This window comes from Prionailurus viverrinus, chromosome B1 (assembly GCF_022837055.1).
Source record: "Prionailurus viverrinus isolate Anna chromosome B1, UM_Priviv_1.0, whole genome shotgun sequence".
In the NCBI taxonomy this organism is placed as follows: Eukaryota; Metazoa; Chordata; class Mammalia; order Carnivora; family Felidae; genus Prionailurus; species Prionailurus viverrinus.
In genome coordinates, this window is record NC_062564.1 from 191,250,628 (window position 1) to 191,276,701 (window position 26,074).

General features: G+C 34.7%; 1 pseudogene; it reads left to right on the plus strand.

The window, feature by feature from the left end:
* The first annotated feature begins 24,945 nt into the window (after nt 1–24,945).
* LOC125164911 (probable ATP-dependent RNA helicase DDX10) overlaps nt 24,946–26,074 on the plus strand; it is a 35,152-nt pseudogene continuing 34,023 nt past the window's right edge.

The window sequence follows — 26,074 nt, forward strand, 5'->3', positions numbered from 1 at the left end:
TAAGTCTTTCATTCTCTTAAACATAAAACTCCACTCTGCAGACTTAAAATAATCTGAAAAAGATAGTGTATTGGATACTTTACATATAATTAGAAATTAGGTATTTTGATCATGGGATGGGGATTATTATTACAATAGACTAAGAAAATGAATAAACTAACACAAAGATATAGAAATATAAGATTAGAATATATATATAGTTTTTGAGTAATAGAACAGAATAATATTCTATGGTAGGTTCTTTTAGCAAGTAGTATTAACAAACTTTAATGCTAACAAAAAATAGTATTAACACAATAGAATTATATTAGGAATCCAGCAAATGTGAGAAACATATATGACTATGTATGATTATATACAACATATGCATAATATTGTAATTATATTTATATATGAGTGTGTATTCCTTTAAATATCCAAATCTATTTTTTCCCAAAAGATATTAGCAAAATTTTAGATACTGAAAATCTATATGCTTCATTTTAAATCGGGGAAAAAAATGAGTTCACAATCTATACAAAAGCCCAACAAATTTCCAACACATAAAATGGTTTAACTCTTTATTTAACAATCCACAAAATATTTCTTCATAAGATTAAGTGCTCGACCTGTTTAATTTATACCACAAAAACTCTTTAATGAATATATTTATAGTTACCATGTAACAATTACAATATTGGAAACAAATTACATTTTTCTTCTATGCATTCACCTACCTAATTCACAGACTTATGATTTACAGATGTTTAACTAAAGGCTTGGCCTTTCTAGGCTCCTTGGGTTCATTTACATTTGTGTTATGAACAACAACATTGGGAAGATGACAGAAAACATGTCACCTTCTAGACAGCTTGATCTGAAAACACAACCCTAGTCATTATCCTACTCAGAGAAAAGCTGAGATACAAATGTAGACTTACCACAACCTCCCATCTACTTAATCCTTGATGCACACCTTTTTACTCACCCACACAAGCATATCTTTAGAGTAGGGTTTAGATTTTAGAATCAGATGTTGAATTTTGTGTAAAATACTTCTACAAATCTTTATATTCCATACATAAATATTCAAATAACAAAATATTCTCCCAGAGAAAGAGAACACAAATATATATTATATACACCTATATGTTTTCATATGTGTATCATGTATGTATTATGGATGCATTGCGTATATATGCATATATGCACTTACTTATGAATATATGTATATAAACACTAAAGATAATGGCTCCTATTTATAAATTATACGATGAGATAAATAGTTAGTAAATAGATGGTTTTATATTATCTCCACAAAGGAACTCATATAATATGTTAGATAAAATAGGAGTGAGTGAGGGGCGCCTGGGTGACTCAGTTGGTTAAGCGACTGAATTCAGCTCAGGTCATGATCTCAAAGTTGGTGAGTTCGAGCCCCATTTTGGGCTCTGTGCTGACAGCTTAGAGCCTGGAGCCTGCTTTGGATTCTGTGTCTCCTCCTCTCTCTACCCCTCCCCTGCTCATGCTCTGTGTCTGTCTCACAACAATAAATAAAAGTTAAAAAAAAATTTTAAAAATAGGAGTGAGTGAAAGTAATCCCCTTAAAAAGCTTGTAGTTTAGTTAGGGGAGAGAACACATAAAGAGACAAGATATCTGAGGTGAGTAATTAATTATCAAATATGGAGATAAATACATAATGTAAGCGAATTGAAAGATTATATACGTTTTATCAAATAATGTTCGAAGTACAATAATAGATGTATGCACAGGGTATTATGGCATTGTACAAACACCCAGGTGTTCCTTATACAATAACTGAAGGTATTCAAGTGGTTCATGAAAGTTGCATAGGGAAGAAAATGCATGACCCAAATGGAATGAAGCATGTGAAGAAGACAAAGAAAAAAAACCTTTCTAACATGAAACCTTCTAACAGAAAGAACAGAATACAGAAAGGACATAGATGTAAGAGAGAATCAGGTAAATAGGAAAACAGAGGAAATTCAGGGTTTCTAAATCATAGTCTATGGAGAAAGGAATGCGAAATGATGAAATTGGAGAGGTATAAGGGGGTCAGTTGATAGATGGTCTTACATCTGTTTTAACAAGCTTTGACCATGCTCTGTAGGTAACAGGAAATCCTTGAAGAGAACATGACAAGTAGAGGATGTAACGCAGTGATTTCCGTGAAGAGTTGTGAGGTTTTGAACAAGGGGGATAAAAGGTGGGGTTCTCTGTAGACAGAGAAATTCAAGAAATAATTAGGAGTAGAGTCATTAAAACCAGACAAATGTGTGTGCGATGGAGAAAGGGAGGCAGTAATGGGATAAATTAAACCTCCCTGATTTCTAGGAGAATATTGATTACATTAGTTTAAGAAGAAAAGGATGAGTTGATTTAAAATATATAATACCTAGTTTCAAATAAGAAATGTGTGAATGAGTCAAGGAAATGCCTACTGCCCAAAAATCAAGTTTAGGATTTGAATTATTTAGTAATGTGAGACACAAGCCTGAAGAGAAACTCCTATTGTTTCACTCATTTGATGTGTGACTATAGCTTCTTAGAGTCGTACTTAGATTTTCCCTTGTAAAATAAAGTACAATTTGCTATGTTCTCGTGAAGATCACGTGAGATAATTTCTATGAAAGAGCTCTTTAAACTCTATGCCTTTCTAACAATAAAGCCATATCATCATCAAATTAACCATGGCTCTCGCAGAGCTACATCCCACATTAGCCTTTGTTAGTCCAGCGAGTCTATTGATGGATATATATGACTTTTAGAATACTTTTAGAAGGCAGGAATGACTTGTAAGTTGGACATGTTCCTTAGAGAAAGAAGGAAGATAAACACAAATAAAATGTTGGGAATGAAGATGGAACTTCACTGGGGAACCCACTTTGAGAATACCAGGGTAACCTGGAGGGTTAGTATGAGTTCTACTTACATGAAGACCTGGGCCAATTGTGAAAAGTGCTAAAAGGATGCTGAGACTCATGTGTAAGCACTGATATGGAGAACTTAAAATTCTGAAACAAAGGAGAGATACCAAACTTATAGCACATATTCAGAGATAGCAGATGCCATGAGTAAAACTGATATTAATACAACACTTTTGGGATGCCTGGATGGCCCAGTTGGTTGAGTGACTGACTTCGCTCATGTTGGGCTCTGTGCTGACAGCTTGGAGCCTGGAGCCTGCTTCCGATTCCGTGTTTCCCTCTCTCTCTACCCCTCCCCCACTCATGCTCTGTTTCTCTCTCAAAATAAATAAACATTATTTTTTTAATACAACACTTTCATATGCAAAATATCAATATGGTACCTGATTTGTTCCGGGAAAAACAATTTACCGTTTTGAAAAAGAAAAACAATTGATTGTCAGCTGTCATTTATAGTTCTCTGACAGTACCCTGAAAGAAAACAAGTCAAATTTCTTAAGAAAAGCCTGTATACCACAGAAAGGTTTGGCACATAGTTTGGGGAATGAACGGAAAGCTAGACATCAGTGGAGAGAGAAATCTCTATTCCAGGGTAATAATAGAAACCATGATAGAAACAGTGAGAAAGATAAACAGCAACAGTGAAGGAAGTAGAGGGCAAGGACTGCATTTTGAAGCTCTCCAGGAGCTGGAGAAAGTTCACTAGACTCATGAGGTGAAGGAGAACAGTGAACAGAATAAGGAGTGGGAGAGGGAAATGAAGAGTATTAGGTGTTCAAATGACTTTATGAGACAAAATTTATGAGATTAAGATTACATAAAGTTATAATGCACACTCTTGGTTGCCCTCTTCCCCTTTCTCAATAAAGAGGTTCTATTACACGTGTATTTATAATTGGTCATGAATTGACACACTCTGGATGGCTGGAGAGGCCCCTTGTTTGTTTTGAAATCACAGGACACAAAGATGACCCTGTAAAAGATGAGATGTAGTCTCACAGAGAGAATTCAGAAATCTCTCCCAAACAGGCTGCTGCACTTACTGAGTGCAGCTTGAGCTGTTATTAGACACAAGGATTATGCTAATAATCATCTGACTCAAAGTCTCAAATGAATTTAAATGATCTGGAAGAACAAATGCTCATTTGCCATATAATATCTACAATATTACCTCTAGTGGTATCTGAGAGGTGAAAATATCTGATGATTTTTCCTCACTGCATATTTCTCTAACCCCTCCTCTTCCCACGCTTCATTATCATCTCCAGCCCCAGTGAAATGGGAATGATCCTTGCCAGCAATGTGGTCTTTGCATTCAACAGTCTCTCAACAGTCTCTAGTACGTCTTGTCCTCCACAGACTTGTCCAGTCTTAGATAAGAAGTTAGAGATTTTTATCTATGCCCAGTATATTTTATCTATGCCTGGTTTTTCTTCCCAGTATGGGTACTTATTTCTCAGAAGAAACACCAGTCCAAGGAGAGCATAAGAAACTAACGGGAAATAAAAAATGAAAATCAATGATATAATGAAAGAAAACTATCTTGAATTCAGCTTGCAATCCATTTATAAAAAACATGCATCATGCTCTATACAAAATGAAAATAAAAATAATATATATAGTTGTTTTTGATAAATTCAAAGACTCGGATAAAATTCAGTATCTCTTTCTAATAAAATAAACTTATAAGAATATATAGATATTTCTTTCATATTATTAAAGAATAAAAATGTCTTAAATCAAAGGTCAAAATGATACGTAAAGGCAAACAACTCGAAACATGTCAAACGGTAAAATAAAAGAATAAAAGAAAAACTATAATCATCATTGCTTTTTAAAATTAGTTGAATTGCTTTACACTGCAATTGAAAAGAAAAAATAAACAGCATAACTTACTTAAAATAAAGGAGTTCAACCACAATTTTCTGCAATGCTAATACTTTCTCGTCAAGGGTAATATCTATAAAGTAATCGTAGTGTTAAGAAATTTCTCAAAAATACACTTTCTTTACTAAAAATTGATAGTAATTTTACATTTAGTAAAGAAAATCAGACGCATAATAAATATTTAAAACTAAGAACTAACTTCATAAAATGTGGACAATATGAAAAATTAAACTACCTTAATCAACATAAATATTAGGCAAATAAATGAAGAGATAATGTTCTTGAACAGGAAAACAACCTAATAAAAGTGTCATATCTTCACAAAATAATTTATACATTTAACAAAATTGACAAATATTTTGTGTTTTTAAATGGATTTTGATAAACTGATTTTAAAGCCTTTGGTCCTATAAACATGGAAGAAAAATTAAGAGAACATTTGAAAAGAGAAGCAACAAACAGAGATCTGCCTAAATTACAAGAACATGATATAAAGTGACAAAAATTTAAATGATGTTTTACTAACAAGAGAAATATGCTCTTAGCTTAATGGGACATATAAGAAAAACACTGAAGTATGGGAGAATGAATTATGTAATAAAGATGACATTAAAATTAGTAAGAAGAAAAATATTTGATAAATGGTGTCTGGAAATATGGCTAAACTTTTATTTAAAAAACTAAGTTTCTAGGGTCACCTGGGTGGCTCAGTCGGTTAAGCGTCCAACTTGGGCTCAGGTCATGATCTGGCATTTCGTGGGTTTGAGCCCCGCATCGAGTTCTGTGCTGACAGCTCAGAACCTGGAGCCTGTTTCAGTTTCTGTGACTCCCTCTCTCTCTGCCCCTCCCCCACTCACACTCTGTGTCCCTCTGTCTCAAAAATAAACATTAAAAATAATTTTTAAAAATTAAGTTTCAATATCACACCATATTTAAAAATAAATTCTAGGGGCGCCTGGGTGGCCCAGTTGGTTAAGCGTCCGACTTCAGCCAGGTCATGATCTCGCGGTCCGGGAGTTCGAGCCCCGCGTCAGGCTCTGGGCTGATGGCTCAGAGCCTGGAGCCTGTTTCCGATTCTGTGTCTCCCTCTCTCTCTGCCCCTCCCCCATTCATGCTCTGTCTCTCTCTGTTCCAAAAATAAATAAACGTTGAAAAAAAAAATTTAAAAAAAAATAAATTCTAAATTACTTATATTTTTATTTTCAGTAATTTAATACTGCACTACAACTATAAAAGGTTATTTGTAGAATACTGGTTGATTCTTGGGATCATAATATCACAGTTTTATGTTTTGAAATTCTGCATGAACAAATACTGTTAACGCTATTAATAGATTTATAAAGCAAACATAACATATATTTCAAATTAATGAAAAAAAGTTTAATAAGACTTTTGAGAATATACTCAGCCACTCTATATCTCTGTTTCCCTGTCTATAGGATGAGGCTCATAATTGGGCCATGTGGGCCATGTGACATGGGAATGGAGGTGACCCTATGCTTTAAGAACACTACTTGTTTCTCGAAACTCTTGTTCTTTCCCTATCCCTCAAAAATGGTATATTTCAGGGCCACCTGGGTGGCTTCGTCAGTTAAGTGTCTGACTTCAGCTCAGGTCATGATCGTGGCACCAAAACCCTTGAAGACATGTTTTAAATTCGCTTACCCTTGGAAATTAGGAAGGAAATTTAGGTTTTGCGTTTTTATGTTAGCATCTTTCTCATCTTCATTTTGTGTCTCAGGTGTTCTCTTTATTTTCCTGTGTTTATTTTTTTTTTCTATGTAAGCATGAATTGTTTAAGGTAGATGTAAGCTTAACTGCCTTAAACCTCTTTTTTTTTTTACAAAGTATATAAAGAAACAGATATACTGAAAATAAAGCATGTTTTAAGTGCCTACTAAATGCCATACATGCTTTGTATATACTGAATGCTTTAAAAATAAACCCCAAGATCTACATTATTATACCAGTTTATCACTTGAAGAAACAGATCCTCATTGATGTTAAGCAGCTTGCCCAAGGTGACAGAAGCAGAGGGCTTGGGTACACGTGATTCCAAAGGGTCTCCCTTATTGTAACAATTTGAAATTGCCCAACATAGCTGTGTATTTAAAGTTCATTATGTTTGAAGGTCAGGAATGGTTATAACCTCATGTGATGAGAAATAAGAGTGATCAGGTACATTTGAACATGTTATGTTGGATTTTTCTGTAGTCTGAATTATATTGTGCCTTTCAATTAAAGCCCTTTAACCTCACATGTAACCCATCATTAGCTTTTCACAAAACCAAAGATTCTTGGGCACCCCTGAAATGCATCCTCAGTGCTTTGATCATTAAGTTTCAAAGCCATGCCAAGTTTTCCTCTGATTGCATGGCATAAAGCCTTTAGTAGCTTTTATTTTTGTCTTTATGCAAATAAACAAATGCCTGGAACAGGAAAGCAAATCAGAAATGAAAGTCTGTTTATAAGAATGCCAAAACAACTTGTTTATCCTTGTTCCTATCACTCCTCTCTTAAGTCTTCACAGATAGAAACAATGACACTGGATAGGAGTCATCTAAACAGAATATCAGAAATAACAAGCAGTTAGATTGCTCTACAGACTAAGCTTGCATAAAATCTCAGGAAGTCAAACACTTGATTAATCTAGACCAAATTAGCAGCAAGCATTCACTGAGCTTACAGATGTCAGGCATTTTGCTATGTATTATATACATTATCTCATTCAATCTTTTTTACAATAGTGCAAAGCAGCTACTGTTATTATTAGCATCGTACAATTGAGGAAACAGAGAAAAAATAAATTGTTACCTGTCCAAAATAATGCAGCTAGGAAATGGCATCATCAGAACTTGAGCACAGACATATATGAATCTATATCATTATGACATCCAAATTCATCTGCACCTTGAGAAATGCCTTATTGGTACTCTTAAAGGTAAGCCAAAATGAAATTCTATTGTCTCAGAATGTAGTAAATTAAATACTATGCTTATCATTTCTACATTCTCAAATTTTATTTCAAATTTTCAGTCTTCCTAGAGTGTTCAGATTTACCCTGTTCCTCCTCAGCATAGTAAGCCTATTGTTTCTTTCATTTTATTTATTTTCCAAAGCACCTGATTAAATGCATGAGCTTTGTAACCATTGATATGTGCAAAGAGATCTGGATTTCTTTAGATCTTTGATGCATTTGGTTCTTCCCACATTGTGTAACTACCAGCTGTTGGGTGGCATTGGCTGTACTCCCAAATCTAGGAGTGGACTCTCACTGGTCTAAAACAAGTAAAGTAACCCCAACCACCTTTCTAGCCAGAAGTTCCCATTTCTTGAACTAAGAGTATCAACAGCCTGTATGCCTTCTGCCATAAGAATTCAAGCAGCAGAAACCTGAAGTCTTTTATTGGATGGTTTTAGAAACATATTCTCTCTCCCTCCCTCCCTCCCTCCTTCTGTCTCTCTCACTTTCTATGTGTGTGTGTCTCTCTCTGTCTCTGTCTCTGTCTCTGTCTCTCTATTTCTATCTCTATCTTTCTCTTTCTGAAAACTCTTAGCAATAATTTCTTCTGTGGTTAACCCTTACAAACATAAGGACAAACAAACAAACAAACTTGGTAACTAAATGCTGGGTCCTTGGCAACATTCCTAAGCCATTGTATCTACCAATCATGCCCTACTTTCAGAATCCCAGTTTGTAGAACAAATTAATTCCCTAATGTATATGCTAGTTTGAGGCAGGTTTTCACTTATATTCAACTAGAAACATCTACTTTATACTTCTGAGATTTTTACCAAAGCTGATGGTGATAGCATAGTTACAGAATTCAAGCTCAAATCTTGGCTCTGTTATTTTAAGATGTTTGATCTTGAGAAAATGATGTAACCTCTCTGAGTTTTAGTTTTATTAACTTTAAAGAGATATTTACTCTGGTTATTGTGAAAATTAAACAAAATATCATATGTAAAACACTTTGTCCTGTACCAACGTGTGGAAAAAATGAATATCATATTTAATGGGATAAAAACCAATTTCATCTCCATTAATCTCTTCAAAGTAAGTCCATCTGGTTCCAGGCACTTCAGTTGTTCTGATTTTCCTTTTGCCACTACAAAGCCATATTTGGTTATATTTTTCTTTTCTTGGTATATTTAAGGACTAAGCTTATTTCACTTCCTCTAAAATATTATTCTTTTTGAGAGAAACTTGGTCTTTCCTGTACTATAAGTGCTCATGGCATTCAAAAAAATGTTCTTTATAGAGTAGGGATTTGATAAATCACTGTTTCTTTTACATGTAAACATATAAAGTAAGGGCATTTCATATAAAAGTAAAGCATGCTCTGAAGAGCCATTCAGCAAAATATAGTTTGCTCAGAGGTGTTCATTAATCTCAAATTTATTAACTACCATGCATACAAAATCCTATTTTTAATTTGAGGTCTTGCAGATATTGTAAGAGTATTCAGGAAGAAAAAAGAGGAAAAACAAGAAATATGTTTTCAGCATGTATCAGGCACTGATACTATGCCATATTTAATATTTATTAACTCTCAGAACAGCAACTATTTATTTCCTCACTTATACAATTATTCAACAAATTCTTTTTGAGCCATAGACATTAAGCTAGATCCTGTGAGTTGCTGTATGTATGTTATTCTGTGATTTATATTAAATAGGTAATTATAAGAGATCATTAGGTGGGTAAAAATTGTTTTAGGTATTCACATTAAGGGGAGGGAGGAAAGTCATTTGCCCCAGGTATTACAGATCATAAGTGCTAACGTGTTTGAATACAGGATACTTGAGGGATACAGTGGAAAATAAGATGTAATCTTTGCCCTCAGTAACATAAGATTTATGCTACCCAATGCATCCTTGGTGGATATTTGCTAAACAATGATTTTTAACCCAGGCCTATCTTCCTCCAATTTCCACATCATTTCACTGTGCTATACTGTGTTCAAGTAATCCATATTTCAGCCATTATTCTTAAAAAACATAGTATTCCATGGATGAATATGTTGTTGGCATAGTCAAGTCCTATTTTTCTAATACATCTATTAAATTTAAAAACTCATTTTAAGTCCCCTTGTTTGAATATTGAATATAAGCCTACTTAATTTTATTTGAACTTTATATTGGTGTTTTGATTTGGAGAGCACATGAGACTTTTCTATTGCATCTTTTCTTTACAAATGAATTAATAAACTGAGTCAAATTGAAATAAAAATAAAAGTCACATAGATTTAATCAAATCAAATAGCCCAGTAAACCAAAGATCTGTACAATCCATCAGATCACTAATAATTATTTTGGTTCAGATTAAAGATAATCAGGGGTGTCTGGGTGGCTCAGTCGGTTAAGCATGTGACTTCGGCTCAGGTCATGATATCATGGTTCACAAATTTGAGCCCACATCAGGCTCTGTGCTGACAGCTCAGAGCCTGGACACTGCTTTGGATTCTCTGTCTCCCTCTCTTTCTGCCCCTTGCCCTCTCTCTCTCTCTCTCTCTCTCTCTCTCTCTCTCTCTGTGTGTGTGTGTGTGTGTGTGTGTGTGTGTGTGTGTGTCTCGGTCTCTCTCTCTCAAAAATAAAGAAACATTATTTTTTTTCTTAATTTAAAGACAATCAGTTATCCAGAGAATGTTTGACATAATTAACTGAAAAAGGATAGGAATCATCAGAACCAACAAACAGCAAAATCAGTCTGGTTATCATTCCAGTCCATTGGATGGTATGGAATAATTTAATTGTCTTTCCTAGACCCCAAACTCAAAAGTATCTTATACTTTAAAGATTTTTCTGGATCTGGAACCTATGAACTTAGTGATATTTAGAGACAGTTAAATCACTGATTTTCAACCTACTGTCCAGGGATGCAATGCTCTGGAAATCATATACATGTTAATGGATATATGTGTGCACATTCTTATAAGGATGGATTCTATGGCTTTCTTTGATTCCCAAATGAACCCAGTATCAAAAATAGTTAAACACTGATTTGCTTTCTTGCCTTTATCAAGCTTCCATATTTTTCCACAAGTCTTTGTTTGTGGCAAATTGGCTATGTCATTTAAATATATTAAATGAGATATTAATGTTACCTATCTCACAAGATGGTTGCAAAGATTAAATGTTGTAATGAAAGTGAACTGCCTAGAAGTGTGTCTGAAACAATGAAAGGATTATGTAAGACTTAGTATTACACAAGTATTATGAAAGAGTAAGAAAGTATCATGTTGCAGTATTATTTCATTATTACTATAAACACCCATGATTCACTAGTCATTAGAATGTTACTTCCAAACTATACTCCCCAGAGCATTCATGTTCACAGTTGCTACAGATATTCTGTGAAAACTATGTGAAAAGGCCAAATAAGTTTGAGAAATATTTCATATTTGTTCTAAATAAAGATTCATACACATACTAGTTTCTTAAAGATAACAAGGATTACTTAAAGAAACATGTTTACATTTATTTAGCCACATATTTTTCAACACAGAACTCTTTTTTTGGAGGGAATACCTATTATTTTCTTGTGGAGTTTGCAATTTAAGTAATGCTATCCTACCAGATGGTGGTCACTTCACTGCAGATAATGAAATGCTACCAAAATCTAGTTTCTTCTTCAACTAGTATCATATAAGGATGCACTTAGCCATAGTATTTGATACAGTAATTTCCAAGCTTATTGGGTCAATTACAGAGTTCTTTATTCTTGGAAAGCTGAAAATAGTAGAAAAGCATGTTTCTCACACATAAAATGGCCACACAGAAAAATTCCATTTTAAAATTGCCTGGAATTGGAGTTCTGATTATAAATCATTTGGGGGAAGAACCAAGAGTTAAGAGTAACTAAATGGAAATGTCAACATTTCATAGATATCATGTAGTCACCTCAACTATGGAATCAGCTAGACAGCCTACATTTATCAGAGCCTAACACCAAAATATGTGGTCAGAATTTAAGTGGACAATGTATTCTATTGTTTTAGTTAACTCTTATCCTTGGGAATACTTATATTCATCCTATGTTTTATCATCCAAAAGTATATTTGGTAAGTGATTCTTACAGACGTATAGGTTAATAGGAGGCATAGGAGAGAATTTTTTAAAAACATACCTATTTTAGTTTCCTAGGATTTCTCTAATGAATCACCATGACTTGGCAGTCTAAAATAACAGAAATTATTCTGGTATAGCTCTGGAGGCTAGAGGTCTGGAAGGTCAGTAGGACCATGGTCTTCCAGAGTTACTGGGAAAGAATCCTTATCCTTCCCTTCCCAGCTTTTGATGGCCCCAGATGCTCTTTGGATCATCACTGAATATGCCCAGTGCCTGTTTTATCCTCACATGGGCTTTGTCTCTGTACATCTTTCTGTGTCCTCTCCTGTTTTTGTAATGGCACCAGTCACTCGATTTAAGGCTCACCCTAAATCCAGGATGATTTTATCCCAATATCTGTAACTAATTACATCTTCAAAGGCTTTATTTCTTGATAGAAATAAATGAGGTCACATTCTGAGTTTAACACATAGTCATTAAGTGAGCAAAAAAGAGGTTACTATTTAAAGCACTATGATACATTCTAGCAAATCCGTCATTAATTCCTGATATTTAGAGAGGCTATATAAGCCAATAGGATTTGTAATTCATCTAATATATAGCTAAGATGGACATTAGAATCTGAAAAGGTAGAAATTCAAATGGATCTTCTTTATACTATGCAAGAATATCAAATACATTTAGGCAGAGGAACTTGATAATTTCAGGGACCTGCAACGTTTCCAGATAATTTTGATAACTTCTATATGTACCATGCGCTACATAACACTACAATTCATGTGGAGTAAAAGGAAAGAGATTATCATGATAACAACTTGAAATTTGCAGAGATACTAACCTTTCAATATATCAAAAACTATAGCAATGAGCTAGAAGAAGAAGAAAAATTACACTGATTGGTATTGCATTTGAGAACTTAGAGAATTTAGCAAACAAAACATCCTTTCTCCTCTCTGCTTTTAACCCAAGGACTCACAATGAACTCACTTCACTAAATCAATTTAAACTGAAAAGAATGTTTATTAAAATGCTATGAGTCAAAAAATTCCATAGCCAGATATGACACACTGAAGCCAAGAAAATTACGACAGTCTGCATGATCCCAATGGCAGTCCAGAAAGTCAACAATCTTCAGAAATCTGTATGTTCTTCTTACCTGAGAATATTACACATTATTTTTATTAGAATCAAAACTGCCTTTTTTATAAAATATGTTACCTTATAACCAAATAAAAGTAACTTCTGCTTTTTTAAAAAAAAAGTGCTTTATGTTCACAAATAAGTGTGGCATTAGCCAACATTTGAAGGTGTTGAAAGAGGAAGCTTATTTGTAATACAGTAAAAAGCATATTGAGTTATTGAGTTCAAAGGATCAAACAGAGGCCAAACATTAGGCAACAAATACTGGGTGGTCTTATAGCAAATGTTTAGAGTCACTGTCTACATGTGAGGACCATAGTGTTTATGCTCAAAGTGCCAAAAACACTAATCAAGTACATACAATTTTAATTTTGTATAAACCTATATAGCAGTTTCTATTTGAAATTATGCTGAAGTAACCAGAACTAGATTTTTCCCTTCCAACTGCAAAGAACTAGAAAACTGGACAAATTGTATGAAAATCTGCTTTTAAATATCAGAAAGTAGTTAACACAAGACTGGCACCACTGAAAGAAGGGGAGAAAAAACATAAGATTGTCTTTTCCTCCTAATAATGTGTGAGGAGCAGAAGTAAGAAGGCATAATAATGATCTAACAATTTTAATTATCTAAATATAATGAAATAGAATTCTTTAATTAATAAATTCACAAAGCTTTTACAAGATGGTGGCTTTCCATAAGATTTGAATCACTTGAAGGATACAGACTGAAGTAAGACAGGGCCATTGTCCCTCAGAAGATCACAGTTTTATTAAAGATATTTGTAAGTAACAAACAGACATCCAGTTACTGGTTCTGAATGTAAGGATCTTGAAGTTGCCACTTCATCCTAACAAGTAAAAAGCTAAACAGACTCAAATAAATAATTCCTTTGGATCCACAGAAGAGGAGAAGGAATAGGGAAAGCCACAGAATCCACAATTGGAGAAGACATACAGGCAAACACAGGGAATCGAGGCTTACTGGTGCAGAGACTAAAAACAGAAACCTCCAGAATTGGTGCTGGGGTGGGAAAATCTGAACCGCGTTGACACATTGGAGGAGGTCACACATGGTCACATTAAGCAGTTAAAAACTCCAAGGGGACCCAGTCATAGGAGGGACTCCACAGTATTATCAGATTTACTTCCAGAAGCTCCATCAGATTCTCATAGTGAATATGTGAGAACAATCCCCTCAGGCTTCCAAAATAGGGAGAGGAAAGGGACCATTTTGAAATATTCCAGAGCACTATGTTGTTCCTAACAAGGGGCTGCCCTCAGGGGAAACTAGTTAAACAGAACCTAACCTACTGTTGTATTACCAGAGCCTAATTGAACCGCCTAGCAAAAAATGTTAGAAGTTCTTTGGAGAGAAGAAAAATAAGATAAGTCAGAAACTCTAATCTCCACAAAGAAAGGAAAACCACTGAAGAAGGGATAAGTAAGGTAAAATAAAAACTTTTATTTTTCTTATTCTTGATTCAACAGGTAACAGTTTGTTCAAAATAATAATAGCAACAATGTTTTTGATTATGTATGCTTATATATATAATGTATATACATACACATACTTACATATGCGCATATATATATATATGACATAAGTGATGGGAATGACTCAAGAAATAGGAGAAAAGAATTAGAATTATTTTGTATTTACAAGATACTCATACCTCCCATGAAGTGGTATATTGTTACTTGAAAGCAGAATTGTCTTAGTTGTAAATGTGTATTGCAATCTCTAGGGCAACCACAAAAAAAATGCTAAAAAAGGATTTATAATAATATGCTAGGAAGGGAGAAAACATGGAATAATAGAAAAAAGCCCAATTAGAACCACAAAAGGCAGAAAGAGTAGAATACAAAAATGGGAACAAAGGACAATGGCAACAAATAGAAAACAATAAAGAATATAGTAGACACCAATCCAACTGTGTCCAACTGCATCAATAATCATTTTCAAATCAATTATCGAATACACCAATTAAAAGAGATATTGTTATAGCAGGTCAAAAAACACGACCAACTCTCTATTGTCTATAGGAAACCTACTTTAATATAAAGAGACACATACATTGAAAGTAAATGGATAGAAGGGACCTGAGTGGCTCAGTTGGTTAAGCTTCTGACTATTGATTTCAGGTCACGATCTCACAGTTGTGAGATTGAGCCCCATGTTGGCTCTGTGCTGCATGGAGCCTGCTTGGGATTCTCTTTCTCCCTTTTTCTGCCCCCCACCACCGCCAACTCATGTTCTTTCTCTCCCTCTCTCTCTCTCTCTCCCTCTTTCTCAAAATAAATAAAATTTCAGATAGCATAATTTAAAGTAAAAGAAGTTATCAAGGGTAAAAAAGGGCACTGCATAATGGTAAAAGGGTCAGTTTTCCAAGAAGATGCAATAATTCTTTTTTTTAATGTTTATTTATTTATTTTGAGGGTGAGAGTGTGAGTGAGGGGGAGGGGAGAGAGAGGGAGAAAGAGAATCCCAAGCAGGCTCTGCACTGTCAGCACAGAGCCCAACACGGGGCTCCATTTACAAACTGTGAGATCATTACTTGAGCCAAAACCAAGAGTTGGACACTTAACTGACTGAGCCACCCAGGCATCCCCAAGAAGATGTAGTAATTCTTAACCTGTATATGCCTAACAATGGAGCATCAAACTACATGAAGCAAATACTCTCAGAACTTCAAGGAGAAGTAGTTGTATCAGTTAACATGCTGGACACCTCAGCACCCTTCACTCAGAAGTGGATAGATACAGTAGACAGAAATAACAAACACACATACATTGTAATTGGTGCTTTAAAGGGATATAGATGTAATTAAAATATAGTTAATTTATGAGGTTGGATGTATGCCCCAACTGGTATATTTCTTATTTTGGAATAGCTCTGTTTGCTTAAATATTCTGTCCAAAATTTAACTGAAAGTGATCTCTTTGTAATCTTCATCCAATACATTATTTAGCCACACACAAAGAAATGTTTTATTCCAGCAGCAGATGCCAACTTTTGGGTCAAACTGAAGCACTAAACACTGTATTTTCTTTATCCTTTCTATGCATCTATTTGCTTAACCTATTTGAGCAGTTTAAACCCAGTCTTCTTTTAGCTGTAAACTCTGTCAGGTACTCGGCATTCATGCATGCATGTCAATAACTGCATCATCCACATCAGAACTAGTGAGATATCTGCTCAGTTGAGCCTTAGGATCACTTTCTGATTTTGTAATGTAATAATAAAGCTAACATTTTAATGTTTGGGGGGAAAATATCATGCTTTTGTGAAAATTTGGCATAAAAAAATCCTCTCTGTATTTACCCAACTCAGTGTTCATTTTCTACAAGTAACAGGTTGCCTCAGTTTCTCTAGCCGGTAAAAGTACATATTCTTTAAGTTTCTGCAATGAAAATCAAAAGTAACTTTTAAGCCTTGAGTTTTAATAGTAGGCTGACTTCTTTGTCTAGTTGGTTAGCCACATTTAAATAACAATTTCATGGGAAAATACCTTTCATATAATTTGCGTGGAAACTTCTAAATATGGAATGTTTACCAAGTGAACTCCCTTGGCTCTTTACCCGTAAGTTCGATTCTGTAGTTATGATTTTGTATGCGTTATTAATAAATTTAATAATTAATTTCTTCAACTCCAAGATCTTTGGCAAAGAAAAACAATGTCCAAAAGTGAAAGCCAGGACTTTGAGTAATAGTTCTTAAATCGATCCCATTTTGACACCATCATAAACTACTTAAAATCATGTAAAGAAGCTTAAAATTCGACCAGTGGGTAGTCATTTATAGGTTTGTAATGTAAGTGAACTAAGGTACAATACAGATTGAGTCAAATCACACTAATTTTTTTCCTTTTAAATAAATTAGAAAATAATATCGGTTTGTATGCCAAGTAATATGAGAATTAAGCTATTCTAAAATTCCCAATCTTTGCAATCCAAGAGGCCTCTATGTGAATCCTGTCTCAGGTACTTCATGGTAGGTGTGCAACTGAGGAAAGCATATGACCTTTCAATGTCTTAAAATTATCATTTCTTTAATGTAAATAATTGTTCTTAATTCTCAAGATTATGTGAAAATTAAGAAACATGTAATATATGCTAAACAAATAACATAGATGGTTTCTAGTATCAGATGTTACTTTTCCTCGAATATTAATTTATAAAATATTTAGTGCCAATAAATGCAACTTAAACACTGGAGGAAATAGAATTATGGAATGAATTCATTATTTATGTGTATTGTCAACTAATTTTCCTCTCAACTTTGTATTCAAGGATGACTCTCTTGGTTCACGTTGAATGTCAGGTGTAGTCTTTCTTTCCTTGCTCTTTAATTCATTTGCTGTCCTGTCAATAGTTTTTAGAACAGGGAAAGAAATCTGTTTTGCCAAAAGTGGCATACACACACAGGCACACAAGCATGTACACTACTTGATGAAATCAACCCAAATTAAATATTTTCATTTGTTTACCCTTGGCAAAACACAGCTTCTTATGTTTAAGAAAAAAAATGAATCATTGATGCTGAGTGTTAAATATCCCATGCAGAGTCGCTTGTTGATAAGTTCAGTGGGAAGGGATAAGGAACTCAAGAATTAAATTTCTGTGGAAAAAAAAAATGTCTGGGTTTAACAATTAGAGGTGGAAAGTGCTCAGAGGACCATGTGCTATATGTTGCCTAACCTGAAAGATTTGAAGAAGAGTATGATATAAACAGAAACAAGGCTTTCTTTTCTACTCCTGAGGTACCAGCATTTATTTGAAAATAAAGGAATCGTCTTCTACCAGAATTTTTAAGTTTGCCTAATTCCTTAAAGTTCTAAATTTTATAATGGAAAATGAAGATGCCTTCTAAGGATAAAGATATAGCATCTCATCCTTTACTCCAGGCCCTAGAGTGTAGTCCTGTCTTCAGCTTGGAAAGCCCCATATGTACCAGGCCATGTGTACGTATCCATGGCTTCCAGCATATGGTTCATACATAGCCTATCGCATATTCGGTGATTAACATTTTTAAGTAAATACTATACTATGTCTTTATATGTTTTAATAAGCAAATCAGTATGATATTGAGGAGGCATTTATTTTTCCAAACCTTCTTATGTATTTTCTATAGCAATTTAACAACTGAAATCTGATTCCCAGTGAGTACAATTTTTAGCTATCACTTTTTATGTTCTATTTTTAAGTAAACCCTTTTAGCATTGCACAAATAATATCACTTACAAAAATCTATAGTCTCGCCTCTTAGCAATTTCAATAGAAAAGATGAATTTCATTTACAACTGATAAAATATTAAAAACATTGCAAAGTCCAAAAACAGTTTCTTTGAAGTTCTAAACAGAAAAGGGTTATAAAGTTGTACAAGGAATCATCAAAATATTTACTGTAGAGATTTCGCAACCTTCATTACTTTTATAGGCCAGAAGGTAATACCAATAGTTTTAACGTTGTTGTAGCAGTGGTCACACTTGGGATTACTTTCTTGACCTATTTTTCAGGTGGTTACCATATGTTTGGCTTTAATACATAGGTTTTTTTTTTTTTATTTACCTCTCTGCATATCCATTACTTTACATGGAAAAATGACTTTTAGAACATGCACTAAGTCCATCAAATTATCAGAAATCTATCCACAGAAAGGTAAGATACAACATGGAGGTGGGGAATATGGTTCGAAGAAATCAAAGCAAAATTTGAGGAGTTACGTCCAAAGTAAACGCGTTAAAAATTCACAATTACTCAAAAACACATATATCTGGATCATTTCAGGGTAACTGGCAAATGTGATGCTGCTTTTTTTGGCATGTATGTTTGATCCCCTTTAATCTGAAACAATTTCTCAGACTTTTTTGTATTACATGAAATTAACATTTTTGAAGAAGACAGGCCTGTTTTGTTTTGTTTTGTTTTTGTTTTGTTTTGTAGAATGCTTCAGTGTGAATTTGTCTGATGTTTCCTCGTGAAGAGATTCAGATTATGCCCATTGACAGATTGTGTATATAACAAAGGTTGTATTTTGCCCCTCTCAGTGCATCCTGTCACAAAAATACATGATATAAGCTTGGCCCATTATTGATGAAATTAACTTCGGTCACTTGATTAAAATGATGTCTGTCAGGTTTCTTCACTCTGTCGTTATTAACTCACCTTTTGTAATTGATAAGTAATTTTGGGGAAAATACATTGGAATTATGTATATATTCTGTTCCTTATCAAACTTTTACAACTAGCTTTAGCATCTAGCTCTGATTATCTATGCAATTCATTATCCCATTGATAGTTGAAATATGATACATTTTCTAACTCTACAATATTTTCTGCATTTATTGTTTGGTATTCCGTGATAAATAAGACATTTACTTCCTTCTTCTTTCCTTTTTCTTTGTCTTCCTTCCTTCCTTCCTTCCTTCCTTCCTTTCTCTCTTACTCTCTCTCTCTCTTCCTCCCTCCTTTCCTCCCTCCCTTCCTTCCTTCTTTCTTTTCTTTTCTTTCTTTCTTTCTTTCTTTCTTTCTTTCTTTCTGTGTGGACACATAAATTTCATAACTCATTATTTCCATTATTTTTGATACTCATATTACCCTTGATTTTGGTGGTCAAAGACCATTCAAATGATCTTGTCTCTCTTCATAATACTTTTTTTTTTAAGAACTTCCTTTAAAAAGTGATGATAAAGAGCCAGCCATTCAAATATCTGTGGCAAGAAGAAAACTGAGGCAAAGGAAACTGAAAATTAAAAAGTACTTCAGCAGAAAAAAATCTTGGCATTTTAAAGGTATAACAAGGATCAAGTGCTATTACAAGGTATCAATGAGAGATAAAGTGATATAACTTGGAGTATGAGAGTTGCATAGACAAATAGGGCCTTGAAGACTCTGACATAGAACTGAATTTTATTCTAATTGCAGTCACAGGTAATGGAAGCATTAAAGCCATTACAAAATATGATCTGATTTACTTTCTCAGCGGTCACCTTAGATACTATCTAGAAAACATACTAAAGCGGGACAAGGATGAAGAAGGGAGAATAAAGGGGCTTTTGCCGAAGTTCAGGAATGTGATCATTGTGGTTTGGACTGGAGGAATAGCAGTGAATATGTAAAGAATGTTAAATTCAGGAGGTAATTTGTCACCAACATATTTCCAGTGGACTGGATTATTACAGGATGAGGGAAGATGAGGAATAAACATAAGTCTGGGATACCTGGGTGACTCAGTGGGATGAGCCTCTGACCCTTGATTTCCTCTCAGATCATGATCCCACAGTTCATGGGTTCGAGCCCTACGTGGGGCTTTGAACTGGCATTGTGGAGCCTGCTTGAGATTCTCTGTCTCCCTCTCTCTGCCCCTCCCTCCCATTTTAAATAATTTTTTTAAAAATCTAAAAAAATATATATGTACATGTATATATAAGCCCTAGAAGTTAGACCTGAGTTACTGTATGGGTGATGATGTCAACAATAAATGAGGAAGCATATCAACTGGCTGTTTCTTGTTCAGTGTCTCACAAGCCATCACTAAAACGTCAGCTCATCTTGCATCACCTGAAAGTTTGACTGAGGGAAGGTCAGCTATGAAGCCCCCCTACATGACTGCTGAAAGGCTTCGCAAGAGCTGCTTCCAGGATCATTCACACCACAGTTGAAAGTCTTCAGAAAATCTACTGTTGAGCTCACTCAGTCAGGCCTCATTGTGGAATACTTCAAATGGCTTTTTCCAGAAATAAGCAACCGAGAAAGAGAAAGAGTACTCTAGGCAGAATCTTTGTATTTCCTAATATTGGAAGTAACATCATATCACTTCTACCATATTCTGTTTCTTAGGAGTGAATCAGTAAATCCAGCTCATTGTCAAGGAAAAGGAATTACACAGGGGATGATCCCTGGGAAGTATAGATCATGGGGGACCGTCTTAGAAGCTGCTTATCACAACTACCAAATGACACAGCAATTTTTAGTCCTAAGAGTCAAAGGAAAATAAGTGTGTATGTTCACCCAAAGAAAGGAACAAAAACTTTCGAAACAGTTTATTCATAAGAGCTAATAGCTGGAAACAACTGAATATTCATCAGTAAGAGAATAAATATGTTTTGTTGTATACATAAAATAGAAATCTGCAGAGCAATAAAAAAAGAAAAAAAATAATGCAACAACATGGGTGAATCTTTCAGATATTATGTCGAATGAAAGAATTCAGACATAAAATAGTGTATGATATCCTGTACTAAGGAAAGACAAGTTTTGTAGAACAATCAGCACTAGAAGTCACCTCTGGAAGATGAGAATAGACTGGAGATGAATAAAAGAGAATCCTTTGAGGTGCTGAGAATGCTTTATATCTTGATTTGGGTGATAGTATAGCAGATGTATACATATATATTCATTTAACTTAAGGTTTTAATTTGTGAATATTACAAAATTCACTATATATATATGAGTTAGATTTATATATGTGTGTTATATGTTATATATGTATAAATATGTTATAACTCATATATAGTGAATTAAGTAAATGTCAAATTCAAAAATTAAAACCTTAGGTTAAATGAATATTTATATATGAGTTATAACATATATATGTTATATATAAGTATGTTAGATATTTTTTAATTTGTGACTTTTATATATTTTTTAATTTGTGAAATTTCCATAATTTACATATGAATTATTTATTTCTATGAAATTCATTTACAGTGAAATTTATATAATTCACTGTATATGAGTTATAACATATGTATTATATATCACATGCATATGTTATAATGAGCTGTAACATATATAAAACATATATGTTATAATTCATTAAAAATATTGATACTTTGAGAAGACTTCGTGACATCCTCAAGGTAGCTTAAAACTTATGGTATGCCTCTGCAAGGAGGGCATAGGTTACAAATTGCTTAGTGGCTTTGTAAAATCAATGAGCAGTCAAGGTTAGCTTTGTGCAAAAAAAAAAAAATCACTGCAATCTTGAAACATGTCACAAATCCTAAATCTTAAAAACATTCACAAAATTTGATAGCAATTCTAAAAATGTACATAACAACAAGTAACAAGTTTTGACTCAGAAAGACATTTCTAAACAAATCTACTTGGTAGCTGTTACTCAAGGACTCTGTTATATAGAATAAAATATGTAAAATGTGAAATACTTTCATAAAAGCTTCACAATTATGAAGAGGAAATGCAAAACTTAATATATATGTTTGGCGGGTAGTATCAGTATTTGATAATTATTTCCATTGGTATGTAATCACAGGAATTTCTTTTTCCCTATTTCTTGTCTATTTGCTCACATGTTGAATAGGTGCTTTAAACTTGAATAGATATTTCTCTGAAGAAGATATACAAATGACTAATAAACGTATGAAAAGATACTCACCATTATTAGTGATTAGGGAAATGGAAAACCATTTCACAGCCATTAGGGCAGCTTTTCTTAAGAAAAAGGGGGGACACTTGGATGACTCAGTGGGTTAAGCACCCAACTCTTGATTTCAGCTCATGTCATGATCTCATGGCTTGTGGAATTGAGCCCTTCATTGGGCTCTGCACTGGCAGCATGGAGCCTGCTTGGGATTCTCTCTCTCTCTCTCTCTCTCTCTCTCTACCCCTCTCCCCCCACCCCCTGCTTGCACACGTGCATATGCTCTCTCTCCCTCTCTCTCTCAAAAGAAATAAAAAATAGACATAAAAAAGAAAAAAGAAACAAATGGAAAGTAACAAATGTTAATGAGGATGTGGAGAAAGTGGAACCTCCCTACATTAATGTTGGGAATATAAATGCTGCAGGAGCTGTGGACAACAGTTTGATGATTTCCCTGAAAATTAAACACAATTATCATATGATCAAGAAATCCCACTCTAGGTATATAGCCCAGAGAATTAGAAACCGGTATTCAGACAAATATTTGTACACAAATGTTCATAGCAACACTCTCCCCAATAGTCAAAAGGTGGAAACAACCAAAATGTCCATCAACAGATGAATGGAATAATGTATGTACCAATACAATAATATATTATTAACCACAAAAAAGAATGAAGCACTGATGTCTGCCACAATGTACATGAACCTCAAAAATGTGCTAAGTGAGAGACACCTGATGCAAAGGCTTCTGAGACAAACTTAATCACTGTTACGTTGCCTGGGGTGTTGGAGAAATAATGGATAACACTTACTGAGCATGTATTCTGTAATGGCAGGTTTCATGGAGAGACAGATTCTTCTAGGGCTTTTCAGATATAAGATATTTGATCAACTATTTGAAAAAGAATGTAAGCTGATAAAAGCAAGAGAGTTGCAGTGAGCTTGAGAATGGTATTTTCATGGAGAGTGACAAAATTAGCTTCACTAGAATCTATTTTTCAAAAAAAAATTCATTTTAGATTCTTCCCAGCTTTGAACAGGACTGAAAAATTGTTTCTCCATATGACATGATCAAAAGATATCTCAGGAGTGCCTGGCTGGCTCAGTCAGTAGGACATGTGACTCTTGATCTCAGGGTCCTGAGTTTAAGCCCCACTTTGGGGGCATAGCTTACTTAAAATAAAAAAAAAAAATAGAAAAAAATAGAAAAAAACAACACCTTAGAATTCAGATGTAAAAAATATTCATATATTAAAAAGGTTTTAAATAACTAATTTCATATTGCTTTTCCCAAGCAGCACTATCCAATAGAATTTTCTGTGATAAAAGTAATGTTCTGTATCTGAATTATTCAACATGGTAGCTTCTAGCTCTTTGTGACTATTAGGATCCAAAAGTGTGGCTAGAAAAAAAGAGGAACTGAATTTTTAATTTTATTGAACTTTATTTAACTCCATTTACCTAACCTTAACTTTGGTTAATTAATTTAACTGGCCACATGTGGCTTAGTGGCTACCATTTCGCACAGTCCAATTCTACTGTCCATCCTACTTAAAATATTTAGATGATATGATTTTGGCACAGTTTTAATGTATCTTATCTCTTTTAGTTTAAACCCATTCAGTTTAACCCATTTCTTCCACGTAAAGCCTTTTAAAGTCTTTCTGAACTTGCTCTCAAGACTGCTTCTGTCCTATCCCTTCTTCTACTATCCTTTCCCCAAGATGGCATCTGAGAGTTGGGTGCAGTGGGAGTGTGAGGACTGGGGTTTATGTATCTTCAGTATTTTCAGAATGCCCTCTGAACCTTATATGGGGTGTGTCATTATCCTTTGTCTCTGGACCTCAACCTCTAGTCTCCTGAGTCTTTGTTTTGTAACTAGGTTAACTAGCCTTGGTCATCCAGAGGCCTGCTGGTGGGATTCCCTGAGAGATGGCAGTTCCCCCAATTATTTGGCAATTGTGCTAATACCTAAACTTAATAACTGTGGATCCTGTCTCTGCTTGTGTGAGTGATTTTCTTCAGGCCTATTCATATCCACTGTTTCTCACAAAACATGCAATCCCTCACTCTTGGGAACAGAAACCTCACCTGGCTTCCCCACAGAGGCTGGTGTGTGCACTTCCCTAAGAGGAAGCCCTAGGACTCAACTCAGGCCTTTCTCTAGCCATTGCTGCTCTACTCCCAGACCCCAGGAGTAGCAGGCTTCTCCCAGAGGCTGCCAAAACTTCCAGGCTCAATCAGGAAGCCGAGAAACTGGCACTCCAAAAACCGAGCTTTTCAGCAAGAGAAGATCATGGTAAAACCTCTGTCTCCTTCTCTCCCCCTCCCTCAGCTGTCTCATCAGTCTTGGAAGGACTTGGTCAGTGGTGTGGTAAATTTGTTTGCTTTCAAGCTTGCATTTCCTCTAGCTCTTGGCTTACTCTGAGATTAATTCCCTACATTTTGGTTAGATTTTTGTAACCAAATTTTTACAAGTTGATTTTATAAGTTGATTTTTATAGGTTAAGATTTGTATAAAAGAATCAGAGATGCATTGCCAGATTCTTCTTCAAGGAAACATTTGTAGCCTTGGCCGTCAACAGCAGCCTCAGCCCAGGAAGCCGCCTTACCCATCAGCGGTTGGCCTGTATACAAACCACTGAGGAGGCTGTACACCCACAGCTCCCTGGGGGTTGACCTTTCCAGGGCTTTCTGTGACCTGCATGGCAATCCTCCTTCTCCCTCTGCCTGATCCTGCTTCCTCTCTTTTCCACAGGTGTGAATCCCTAATAAATTTCTCACATGCTAAACTCTGTCTCAACATCTGCTTCCAAAGAACTCAACCTGGGGCATTTGGTTTGAAGTTCAAAGCTGAGCACTGACTTTTTTTTTTTTTTTTCCTAGGCTGTATCTGCCTGCCTCTTATCTATGGCAATAAACCTAATCCCTTTGGCCTAGTCTTAATTGCAAGATGATTCCAGGGAGAAAATATAAATTTTTAAAACTGAAAAATACTTTGGATGATATTTCAAAACATTACCCTGCCTGACTTACTGGGCTACACTGACCCCAGGGGATCTGACGGTCCTGAAATCTCACTTTCCTTTATGAAACTTCTGTGGTAATTAATGACTTTCAGGAGAAAATGAGCATCAAAACTACAACATGTAAATGTGTTCACCTGTGTTTCACATAGCCTGAGCATACCAAAATCTCTATCGAAGACTAGTTCTGATAATTTCACTTAAAAATTTCCCTAATCATGTATTAATAATTTAACATTAACACAGGAGCAAAATTTCAACAAGCATGACATTTTCCCTCTCCGGCCAAAGAATTGTTTCCCTGGAGAAATATGGGTATGTTTTATGATTCTCTTTCATTTGCATCTTCTAAGTGCCAGGTCCTGATTTCTGCTTTCTCTGCATATAAATTTTCTAGTGTTTGGGTAATAGAACACTCACAAGCTTTCCTACCAAGGAAGAGCTGTGCAGTGACACCTATGTCCCAGTACTGCCGGGGAATGAAGTTTTTTATGTAATGAATTATCCAAATTGCCGAAGGCACATTTTCAAGTGTTAGAAATTTGTAAACTACCTTAGACAAAAAGATTTCTAAAAAAGCATATAAACTTTTTTTCTTCCCAGTCAGGTCCATTGCTCATGGTTTGTTGTAAAG